Consider the following 12,941-nt stretch of genomic DNA (forward strand, 5'->3'; position numbering starts at 1 on the left):
GTTACACATATATATATATGTTACACATGTATGTGTAACAGCTTCTATTTTTGTAGAGTATCTCTGGATGAACACAAAAGAAATGGCTAACTGATTTCATACTGGAAAGGAACAGAGAATAGAGGGACACTTTACTTTTCACTGTATATGGTTCTATATAGTTTGTATTTTGCATTGTGTACCTGTATTACCTATTCAAAATTAGGTAATAAAAAATATATAGTGCAGTCATACAACTAATACTATGAAGTCATTAACAATGATGCTGTAAGATGTATGTTTTCTGACATGAAAAAAGTTTTTAAATGCTAACCCTACCTAATAACAATTCACTGTTAGACCTAAGATAATATTTACATTAATAATCTAGGTTAAAACTATCAAAACCAAGCTGTCAAAAACTGCTATTTGACCAATGAAATATATATCATAGTCATCAGGATATATATGGACCAATCCACAAGATTTTCCTATTAGCAAAAAGGAATTTTTCCTTTTTTCTTCACTTTCCTAAAAGAACTCAGAGAACAACATACTAGAAAAGTATGACCTAAAAAGAATCAGAACAGTAAACACTTTATTAATATTTCTTCATAATTCTCCAATTAACAAAATGTAATCGTTTAAATGGTTTTGGGGGTTTTAGAGTTTTTTTGTTTTTGTCTAACAAGGGCTCAAGTTATTCTCCACTCTGACTTCTTCTGCAACCATTTACCAGATACTCTAGAGAAGTTGCCTTTTGAAGTAATTAACTATTTTTGCTTTCGTGCATTTGTTGTGGCAAGTTTGAGCCCGTTTTCTTCTTTCATTAAGCATTAATACTGCATGCGCCAGCTCATCCATCTAAAGAACTATGCTTCTGAGTTTCAACCATAAGAGGCAAATAAAAAAGAATCCCAGCAAGCTCTCAACTTGATAATTGGTCCAGAAAACATGCCTAATGTGAATTAAGAAGTGTGAAATGGGCATGCCTGGTATCATATACGAAGAAAAGAAAAAGATAATCAACATTTTAACAGCCCTCATGATAAAAAGCTACTGTGTGGGCGGGCCACAGTGGCTCAGCAGGCAGAGGTCTCTCGCCTGCCATGCTGAAGGCCCAGGTTCCATTCCCAGTGCCTTCCCATGCGGGGGGTAGGGGGGTGGGGGGTTATGGGGGGGGGGTGGGAAACTACTGTGTATTTTACACTTCCAGGGCCTCTGAATAAGTATTAGCCACATATCAAGTGCTCAATAGTCCCAAGTGGTCAGTGACTCCTGTATTCAATAACAGACTTTGAAACTTGATCAGATTCAGTGTTTTGTTCTGGTTTTCTTGTGGGTTCTTTTTTTTAAAAGGAAATAAGGAATGTCTCTCTTTGGCGATGCTGGGAGTCTAGAAGTTCTAAGTCTGACAACTTCGGGGGAAAGCTAAATTTGAAAACTAAGGGACACAGTTAAACACAAAAGTCAGTACAATGAGTGTATCCACTGTGCCAAGCCCTTGCCTTGTTTCTCTGGACTGCTCTGACCACTGAAGCAAAAATGTTAACATAAAAGGCTGAAGAACACTTGGGTTTAAACCCAAGTGGTACTTCACCCATTCTCAGGACATCATACCAGAAGAATTTTTAAAGCCTCAGCCATGCCCAGGCAACTAACACCTTTATGAGACGTTAGACAGTACCACTGGCACCTTCTTTTAAACCACAACCACAAAATTTCTATTAAATAAATAAGAACTCTCCCAAAACATCTCTGCACTTAGGCTGTACACAAACAACCTCAATTCTATAAGCCAAAATTTTCCAAACTGTGGTTAGCTAAGTTAGAATTAATAAGACTCTGTACCTAAATAAACTGAAAGAAAACAAGTGAAAGAGTCGATGATGACTAAAATGGGGGCGAGATGAACTATACTACCAATGGCAGAAGTAATAAAGACCATGAAGTAAAAAAGACCATGAAGTTTGCTATAAAACAAAGCATTTGATTTTGGATATATTCACCTTACAAAATATAATCTTTGGCATTAGCAATTACAGTTACACAACCCATGACAGAGAAACCCATTTATTAACATCATGGGAAAGTCAACGTTTAATAACACATTTTTAGGCCTTTAACCAAATAGACAGTAAGCAACCTGAATATCAAAGTACATTTTTTGGAAGAGAAATAGTCTCTAAGATGTTCTCTACACATTCACACTGAACTTATATTATTTACACCTACCTCTTCAGAACTCAAGCCAATATTTCGTGTGTGTGTGTGTGTGTGTGTGTGTGTGTGTGTATGTGAGAGGGAGGGAGGGAGGGAGGGAGGGAGATAATTAATAATACTAGCATTTGGTACTGGTAGCATAGCTTTCATCTAAGTTCATCAAAGCAACTTTTAAAATCTATTAATTAGGATCTTTCTAAACTATCCTGTTTGCTGTAGCAATATGAAAGTATGAACATAATTACAATACTACTTTGATAACACACAAAATAAAACTGAAAACATTTGTGAGTAACAAATACTATGAACAAGGTAACAGATGCAATAAGAATACATTATTTTCAGCCACTGTAGACATACTTAATGTTCAATTCAAAGAAGAAGCAATAATATGTTAGAACTACAAATAGGAGGAGAACTTAAAATTACTGACTGACTACCTTACAATGTTACAGGCACAGTGCTAGGTTCTTTAAAATATGTTATCTTGATTAACTGTCATAGTAATTCTACAATGATACAAGTATTATTATTATCTCTAGTTTATAAATAAACAACAACAAAAGAAAACCCACAAAGTTTCTTCAAAGCCATAGAGTTGGTAAATGGCAATGCCAACACTTTAGGGGTGACTGTGAATTGTGGGGTTTTCCCACCACAGCATGCTGCCTACTCTAGGAGGCAGATAATCCAGCCCTAGCTTTTTGGCTAACCAGAACTAGGCCTCTAGAGGGTAAACTCAAATGTGTGTATAATTTTAGGTTACTGCACCATACTTAGGAGTTAGAATTGTTTTGCTGGTGGTTAAAGAAGATTATAATTAATTTGTATGCATTTTATTTTACTAGGTATGATTGTTATCTGCTTTCATTCTTCACTTCCCACTCAATCATTTTATCAGACATAAGGAACATCAATATAAGAGTGACAGCAGATAGCAAGAATTTCTTTCCCAAAAGTGGGGTGAAAATAAGGAAATTAAGTTACTATAAAACAATTTTAAGATTCAAGAAATTATATTTTTCCTAATAAAAGCAACCCTGGAAAAAACAAAACTGTTAAGGTACAGCTTTGAAAATTGTGGACCACAATGTATTTTCATATCAGAAAGCATTTACTAATTGTTACCATTTATATGACTGATTTTTTTTTAATCAGGGCTCCTTGGAGAAATGGCTGATTCCAGGTTTAGGACAGGAAATATACAAGATGAGTCTAGAATTTTATACTAGAAAGGGGGAAAGCTATACAAGAATTTTAGGGCCACTGTCAAAAGGATTCATGAACTAACTTAGAGGTTCCCACTGGCTAAAGATGGGACAATCTGAAAATCTTCTAAATCATTTACAAAGATACTTAAAAAAAAAAAAAATCCTCTCATTACCTTTGGAGAATGCTGGAGAAACTGGTAAATAAAGGGAAAGGATCGCTCTATTTATCCTGCCTCTTCTATATGAACTATTCCTTCAGGTAACCACATTCCTTCTTCCACTTAGAGAAATAGGTTGAAAGTTATTTCAGATAGCTACCTACTAACTAGACCTGAAGAGTTTACCTCCCTCCAAACTGCACCTTAAAATTTTGCCTTTTAATATTTTCAGATGTCTTTATTTACTCATTAGTATAGTCATACGGATGCTGATAACATATCCTGAAAAAGATGAGAGTACTTTGCTAAATTATAAGGAATGTAGATCTTTCTTTCTTGAGCATAAAACTAAGACAGGCACAGTTATTCAGGAATGTGTGAAAAATACAAAGTTTTTATACTGAAGGAGAAGGACAGGTAAAACCAAGCATGAGGAAGCTTCAATGATGTAAAACTACATCAAAGTAGCACACCAGAAGATTTAGAAAGGTACTGATCAGTACAGCATGACAAAAATTAGCAGTGTAATTCACTTTTTTATAATAATCTTTCACTCAAATATTTCATAACTGATGCAGCAGAGATGTGTTCTGGGAGTCTAAAGGCCAAACTCCATAAATTGTTGGGGAAGGAGGGGTTAAAAATGAGAGTGAAATTAAGATATTCCTAGAAATCAAAGGCTGAGGGAATTTTTCACCACTAGATATGTCTTACCAGTGGTGAAAAAGGGAGTTCATCACACTGAAAGAAAAGGACAGTAGGCAGCAAACTACAGCAGCATAAAGAAATAGAAACCTCCAGAAAAAGAACCATCTGGGTGATTATAAATACCAGTACTACTGCACTGATTTTTAGTTTGCAATCCACTTGTTACTTCTTACAGGCTCTAAAATATGCATAAAAAGTAGTGATAAATATATGGTATTGGATACAATGAATAAAGATATAATTTGTAACAAACACAAACAATGGGTGAGGACAAAGGGGAATAGAACAGTATATGTGTAGGTTATTGAAGTGATACCAGTATTAAATCAATTATGATTATTGTGGATTTAGGATGTTAAATTTAAGTCCCATGGTAGCTACAAAGAACACATCTGAGAAACATATTAGAAGGAAATGAAAGGGGACTCATATTGGTATATTACAAAAAAACAAATAAATATGAAAGTAAACATGAACAGAAGAATTGGGGGGGAGGCATAAAGACTTATAAATACCAAATAAAATGGCAAAAGGAAGACCAGCATTACCAGCAGGCACATTAAATGTAAATGGATTAAACTCTCCAGTCACAAGGCAGAGATTGGCAAAATAGATTAAAAAGCACGACCAAACTACACGTTGTTTACTAGAGACTCACCTTAAATTCAAAGACACAAGTAAGTTGAAATAAAAGGTTGGAATAACAACCAAATGAAATAATATCAATAGCAAGCTAGGATAACTATTTTAATATGAGACAAAATAGACTTTAAGACAAAAACAAGGGACAAAGAGGAACACTACACTGATAAAGGGGTCAATTCAACTAGGAGACCTAAGAATTATAAGTATATATACACCTAAAAGCAGAGCCCCAAAATATATGAAACAAATATTGACAGATTTGAAGGAAGAAATACACAGTTCTACATTAATAGTAGCAGATATCAATACACTACTTTCAATAATGCATAGAAGATCAAGACACATGACTAATAAGGAATTAGAACACCTGAATGATACTATGAACCAACTACAGCCCATATTACACCCAACAACTGCAGAAGACACATTCTTCTCAGGTACAGTTAGATACAAAACAAATCTCAATAAATCTTAAAATACTGAAATAATGCAATGTATCATTCCAACCATAATGGAATGAAACAGAAATCAATAATACAAAGAAAACTGTAAAACTCATAAATATGTGGAAATTAACACACTATTAGACAATCAATGGGTCAAAGAAATCACAAGGGGAAGTAGGAAATCTCTTAAGGTAAATCAAGATGAAAACACAACATACCAAAACTTATTAGATGCATAAAAGGCAGTTCGGAGAGGGAAATTTATAGTTCCAAATACAGACATTAAAAGAGAAAAAAGAACTCAAATCAGAGACCTAACATCATACTTGGAGGAACTAGAAAAAAGAAGTGCAAACTAAACCCAAAGTAAGCAGAAGGTAGGAAATAAAAATTAGAGCAGAGATAAATGAAGTAGAAAAAAATAAAACAATAGAGGATCAATGAAACAATAAGTTGTTTCTTCGAAAAGATTAATAAAATTTGACAAATCTTTCACTACACAAACAAAGTGGGGGGGTGACAGTGGCTCAGTGGCTGAATTCTTGCCCACCATGCGAGAGCCTGGGTTCAATTGCCAGTGCCTGCCCATGCAAAAAAAAGAGAAAATATATATATAAAAATAAAAAAGGGGGGGGGAGGGTAGGCGGGGAAAGAGGATGCAAATTACTGAAATCAGAAATGAAAAAGGAGACATTACTACTGACCTCCCAAAATAAAAAGGGTTGAAAGAGGATACTATAAACAATTATGTCAACAAGTTAGATAATTTAAATGAAATAGACAAATTTCTAGAAGCACAAAAATTCCCTACATTGACTAAAGAAGAAACAGAAGACCTCAACAGACAAATAATAAATAGAGAATGAAGAGGTAATCAAAAACCCCCCAAAAAGTAAAGCCCACGACCAGCCCAAGCTTCACTAGTAAATTCTACAAAAACATTCAAAGAGAATTAATATTGGTCCTGCTCAAACTCTTCCAAAAAAATGAAGGGAAAGGAACATTTCCTAGTGCATTCTATGAGGCTAGCATCACCTTGCTACCAAAGCCCAATAAAAATATCACAAGAAAAGTATAGACCAATATCCCTCATGACTAAAGATAGAAAATTCTCAACAAAATACTAGCAAATCAAGCCCAACAGCATGGTAAAGGAATTATACACCACTATCCAGTTAGATTTATCTCAGGAATGTAAGGGTGGATCAACGTAAGACCACACCCACATTAACAGAATGAAAGGGAATATTACATGAACAAACACAATTGACAACTCCAGTCCCCTTCTTGATAAAAACACACAGAAAAGTAGGAACAGAGAAGAACTTCTTCAACCTGCTAAGGAGATTTTATGAAAAATCCAAAATTAGCAATATATTCAATGGTGGAAGACAGAAAGCCTTTCCTCAAACATCAGGAACAAGACAAAATTGCCAATGTTTGCTCCTTTTTCTTTATTTGACATTGTACTGGAAGTTCTAGCCAAAGAACTTTTTTAGACAAAAAAGAAAGAAAGAAAGAAAAGGTATCAAAACTGGAAAAGAAGAAGTAAAATCATGTCAATGTGCAGAAGATATGATCTTATATATAAAAAGCCCTATAAATCCATAAAACTATTTGCTAATAAATAAATTCAGCAAAGGTGCAGGATATAAGATCTATACAAAAAAGTCCTTTGCTTTTATATACAGTGCAAAGAACATCCATAAAGGAAATTAAAATAATTTCATTTACAATATAAAAAAATAAAATACTCAGTAAGAAACTTAACACAGGACATGCAATACTTACTGAAAACTACAAAACATTGCTGGAAGAAATTAAAGAAGATCTAACTAAATGGAGAGGCATTCCATGTTCATGAACTGGAAGACTTAATATCAAGAGGAGAATACCACTACAAGCAAAAGTGAAAGCCTAAACGCCTAAACGCATCCTAGGCACATGGGAAGTATCACCGAGATCTCAAGAACATTTAGCTTCCACATCCTTTAGTGGGTATCTGGAAAAAGCCAGTAGTGTTCAAGTTTTATTTCTTCCCCACTCGCACATGGACTAAACATACTACTGTCTCGGCCTAAAATTAAACTGTTCCTGGAAACAGAATACAAGGAAGTAAGTAGACTGCAATGATGAGCTGAGAAAGGAATCTAAACTCTAAGCTCTAAAACACATTAAAATATAGCATTATGTCAAAAATACTTCAAGTTATGTCAGAATATATACATTTATAATTTATAACAGCTTTAATGATCACAAATCACATTCCTCTAAAAATACATATTCATATATCTAAAAATTTAAAGACAATTAAAAAAGAACTCACAATGCCCAGAGAGTTGAATTACACGTAAGAATCAATTTCTCTTCAGATGTCCCATAAATTGTGAAAATTAAGTGGTAAGTTTAAGTTTCATTCAGACTCTTAAGATAGTTCATTTCTATTACTTTTAATAATTATTTCTCCTGAAATTAGTATTCTACAGCCAAAGATTGAATGGGGGAAAGATAAAGTGACAGATAAGGAAGCAAATTCTTGCAGTTTAAATATTTTAAATATGAATTGAAAAAAAAGAAAAAAAACTAATGAACAGCACAAATAGGCTGAACTTAAAAGCTTTCAACATGTACATTCCAAACTTAGAAAGGAAATACAAAACAGAACTATAAAGAATGTATTTTCAAAAAACAACATAAGGTATTTGTGCTGGTTTGAAACTGTTATGTATTGCCAGAAAAGCCATGTTCTTGATCTTAAATCCAGTTGTTTGGGTGGGATCTTTTTGATTTGTTTCCAGGGAGATGTGACCCATCTAATAGCAGGTAGATCGTTTAATTAGGTAGTTTCCATGGAGATGTATCTCCACCTATTCAAGATGTGCCTTAATCTGCTTACTGGAGTCCTTATGAGGGAACTATTTTGGAGACATCTCAGAGTGACACAGGCATTTGGAGATGCGGAAAGAAAATGCCCCTGGGAAAGCTGTTTGAAACGAGAAGTCAAAGAACCAGCAGACATCAGCCTGGTACCTTCCCATATCAGCCTTTCTTGAGTCAAGGTATCTTTCTCAGGATGCCTTAGTTTGGACATTTTTATGGCCTTAAAACAGTAAAGTAGAACTTAATAAATTCCTTTTATAAAAGCCAACCTGTTTCTAGTATATTGAATATCCAGCAGCATTAATAAACTAAAAACAGCATTCAAGAAAACTGCTTTGAAGTACTGAAATTAAATATGTCAAAAGGCAGGGGATTATCCATTTTTAAAATCTCACAATGTTAAATATCTGATAATATAAATATTAAATATTATTACAACCATAAACTTCTTGTTATTCATGCAGGTCAACATAAAACACAGTTTTGAATTTTTTCAGACTTCCAACCTTTTGCTTTCTAATGAGATTAAATATCAAAATCTTGCTCTAGAATATAAATTTTCACATTATGAGCTTAAAATTTATAAAGAAATTATTAAAAAAAAATCTTCCAGAAACAATGCCGATATTCCATATTCGGTTTATCTTTTCTCACCAGAGAGCAAATATTAAGTTCCTAGTGTCTACAGCACATTAAATACAAAACCTATTTCCATCAAGAGGTTTACCTAGTTAGAGAAACGGCTAAATAAAACAAAGTTGATATTACAGAGTGTCTAACGAAGGATTTAAAGATCAGAGGAGGGGAAAATAGGCAGAAAAGGGTACTTAGATTAAACTAGGTCTGGTTTAATTGTGGTTAAATTCTAATAAAGCAGAACCAAAGAAGCAGAAGACGGCAGGATATTCCAAGCAAAAGGAAGCTATGAATAAAAGCACAGAAGTGGGGATGGCAATTCCAGTTGCTTGTAACAAAAGTACGCACAATTGAGAAGGGGAGAGCTGGAATATGTGACCCTTTAAAGCCTAGATTTAAGAGTTTGCTTATTTTTCATACAGACAGACAATTGGGAGTCACTTACTGCTTAAGATTTTTAATACTTAAAACAGCATTTTATTTACAAGAGCACCATATTGAACCATATGCACTATAGCTAATGCAGTATGCAAACATTAAAATTATTTACACATTTGGGAACTTTATATGAATATCTTGCTTTTTCTACCTTATACTATGAAATGCCACAAGATAAAATATTTTACAAGTTAAATGGTTTCCTAACATTTTATTTCAAATAAACATATGTTTAATTTAGGATATTAATTTATTCATATCCTTATATGGGAAGCAATATGGAATGGTGAGTAAGAGACCCAACTGTGTGCCCTGAATAACCTAAGCTTCACTTTGTTCAAATAGTGGTTACATTAAAAGATAAATGTAAGCACAAATGCCTGGTATATATAATAAGCGATCGATAAATGTTGGCTATGATTATTAAAGAGAATCTAGAAGTCTTATCTTCTTAAACTTGAAATATGAGCCCTGTCATTCAATAATGCATACTGATATTAAAATATTCTTATTTTGAATTAGGCCTAAGAGTCATCCTGAGAGAACCTCTTTTGTTGCTCAGATGTGACCTCTCTCTCTGTCAACACAAGCAAACTCACTGCCCTCCTCCTCTCTACGTGGGACATGACTCCCAGGGGTGTAAACCTTCCCAGCTACATGGGACAGAAATCCTAGAATGAGCTGGGAGCATCAAGGGATTCAGAAAATGTTCTAGACCAAAAGGGGGGAGAGAGAAATGAGAAAAGATCAAGTGTCAATGGCTGAGAGATTTCAAACAAAGTCGAGAGGTTATCCTGGAGGTTCTTCTTACACATTATATAGGCATCATCTTTTTAGTTAAGATATATTGGAGAGGCTGGAGGGAAGTGCCTGAAAACATAGAGCTGTGTTCCAGTAGCCATGTTTCTTGAAGATGATTGTATAATGATATAGCTTTCACAATGTGACTGCATAATTGTGAAAACATTGTGTGATGCTCCTGTTATCTATGGTATGGACAGATGAGTTAAAAAATAGGGATTAAAAATAAATAAATAATAGGGGAAACAAATGTTAAAATAAATTTAGTGGGCAGGCCATGGTGGCTCAGTAAGCAAAATTCTCGCCTGCCATGCCAGACCCAGTTTCATTTTCTGGTGCCTGCCCATGCAAAAAATAAATAAATAAATAAATTTAGTAGATTGAAATGCTAGTGATCAATGAAAGGGAGTGATAAGGGGTATAGAAAAAAAATAGAGGAAACAAAGGCTAAAATACATTGGGTAGATGGAAATACTAGCAATCAATGAGAGGGAGGGGTAAGGGGTATGGTATGTATGAGTGTTTTTTCTTTTTATTTCTTTTTCTGAATTGATGCAAATGTTCTAATAAATGATCGTGGTGATGAATATATAACTATATGATGATATTGTGAGTTATTGATTATATACCAAGAATGGAATGATCATATGGTAAGAATGTTCGTTTTTTATGTTATGTTTTAAAAAAATTTTTTTAATTAAAAAAATAAAATAAAATAAAAATTTTTTAAAAAAAGATATGATTTGGTTAAAAACATTTTGTTATAAAAATTCTGTTTGCAAATTAGACTGTAAAGGTATTCAAAGTTTCAAAACGCAAAGGTTTTGTGTGATAATTTGATATGAAATGAAGACGTGGCGTATTTTATGCCCAGGGCCTTATTTGTCAATAAAAATCTCATATACAATTTTTAAAAAAATTTTATTTTGAGCAATACCTCAAACTTTGTATAATATTAACCTCCCAATTTTTCTTCTTATAACATCATGCTTTCTCTCAGGAAATATACTTTCCCAAACCACTGGTTATGGCCAGAATTCATTTCTGGACATCCCAGCACTGAGTCTGCTCAGGTCTTACTTCCAAAAGGAGAAGTGCTCCTTCCAGCAGACACAATCATGATTCCATTGAACTGGAAGTTAAGACTGCCACCTGGCCACTTTGGGCTTCTCATGCATCTGAATCAACAGGCAAGGAAGAGGATTAGGTTGGAGTGATTGACCCTGACCATCAACAGAAATAGTACTAAAACTACACAAAGGAGGTAAGAAGGGTCTTCCAGGAATACAGGAATTACCCTCGGGCATCTGTTACTACGACCATGTCCTGTGATTCAAGTCAATGGAAAACTGCAACAAGCCAATCCAGGCAGAACTAACAATAGGCCAGTAACTTAAGGAATAAGGGTTTGGTTACCCCTCCTGAGGAACTTGCTGAGGGTAAAGGGAATATGAAATGCATACTGGAAGAAAATGAAATAATCCAGTCATTCGGATTTGATCCAATCTGTTTAAGATTTTTAAGGGAGAAGAGAGACTCTTTCACTGCTTCTTCAGCCAGCAAGCCTCTCTTGTGGAGTTAGTCCAGACTCTTCATCGGAGCTGCGTGCCTCACAGTCTGCCCTACGGATTTTGGACTCAGATTCCCATGGTTACACAGACACTTTCATAAATCTCATATTTACAGATATCTCCTGTTGGTTCTGTTTCTCTAGAGAACCTAATATATGATCCTTTCTCACTTGGAATTTTGGAACACTCAGATGCTCTCTCTAATTTTGCCCTGTAGCCAATTTTGCCAGTTCAAAATTTCTAAATATATATATATATACATATATATATATATATATATATATATATATGAAAAACATGGTACTTTACAGAATAGAATATTTAAAAGAAATTATGAATTTTCAATAAATTAGGATGTATGTAAATTATACAAAAATATCTGCATGATACATAAAAATTTTATACATCATTACTAAGTTTTGTTTATGTCAGAAAACCTGTTCATTAACATTAGAAAATTATATAAAGTAAGTAATGACAACAGTGCTTAAAGGAGAAACATCATAGATAAGATCATGCCTTGTCTGCACAAAAGATTTCTGGTCCTGAAATCCTTATTTATGACAAAAACTGTTATCGAATATGTAAGATAGAACAACCTGAGTTTTTGAAAATTAACTATCGAAAAGAAATCACCCTTCCTGCTGCTGCTGTGCCACGTGCCCCTGGTCTCTTATTGTCGGTGGAGCAGGTAATCATGGATCAGGTACTCAATTCGGCTAGTTAAAAGATGGACGAAACCTGATAGAAAAGAACTCCAGAAAGCTGCTGTGGCAACAGCAATAAAATATGCCATAATGGGTTTCACTGGTTTCTTTGTGAAATTGATCCATATCAATGTTGGTGGCTGAATACACCTTTTTGAAGAATCTATTTTTCATCTTGAAGACTGGTAGACAAGTGAGATTTTGAGAAACCCATGGGGTAAAAATCTGCCTATATATTTTGTGGTTTTCATTTTTTTCTTCCAAGATGTTTCCTATTTCTAAATTAAAATAAATTCAAAATAAACAAAACAAACAAAAAAATTATCCAGGCGGTGCAATGGTGGCTCAGTGGTAAAAGTCTCACCTGCCATGCCGGAGACCCAAGTTTGAGTCCCAAAGCCTGCCTGCCCATGCCACAAAAATAAAAAAGAAATTATCCTAGCTCAAACATCATATCTCTTAAAATATGTATGATGAAAGCATCCATCTTTAGGTTACCAAAGAAATTAAGACTACTCTCACCAGCTTTACCAGGAAC

At 34.2% G+C, this 12,941-nt stretch overlaps 1 protein-coding gene across 6 annotated transcripts in view; it reads right to left on the reverse strand.

Moving 5' to 3' along the window:
- Positions 1 to 12,941, reverse strand: part of MEMO1 (mediator of cell motility 1) — a 164,382-nt gene that overhangs the window by 110,677 nt on the left and 40,764 nt on the right. The gene's annotated exons all lie outside the window — the stretch shown is intronic.

Source organism: Tamandua tetradactyla, chromosome 17 (genome assembly GCF_023851605.1).
Source record: "Tamandua tetradactyla isolate mTamTet1 chromosome 17, mTamTet1.pri, whole genome shotgun sequence".
Taxonomy (NCBI): Eukaryota; Metazoa; Chordata; class Mammalia; order Pilosa; family Myrmecophagidae; genus Tamandua; species Tamandua tetradactyla.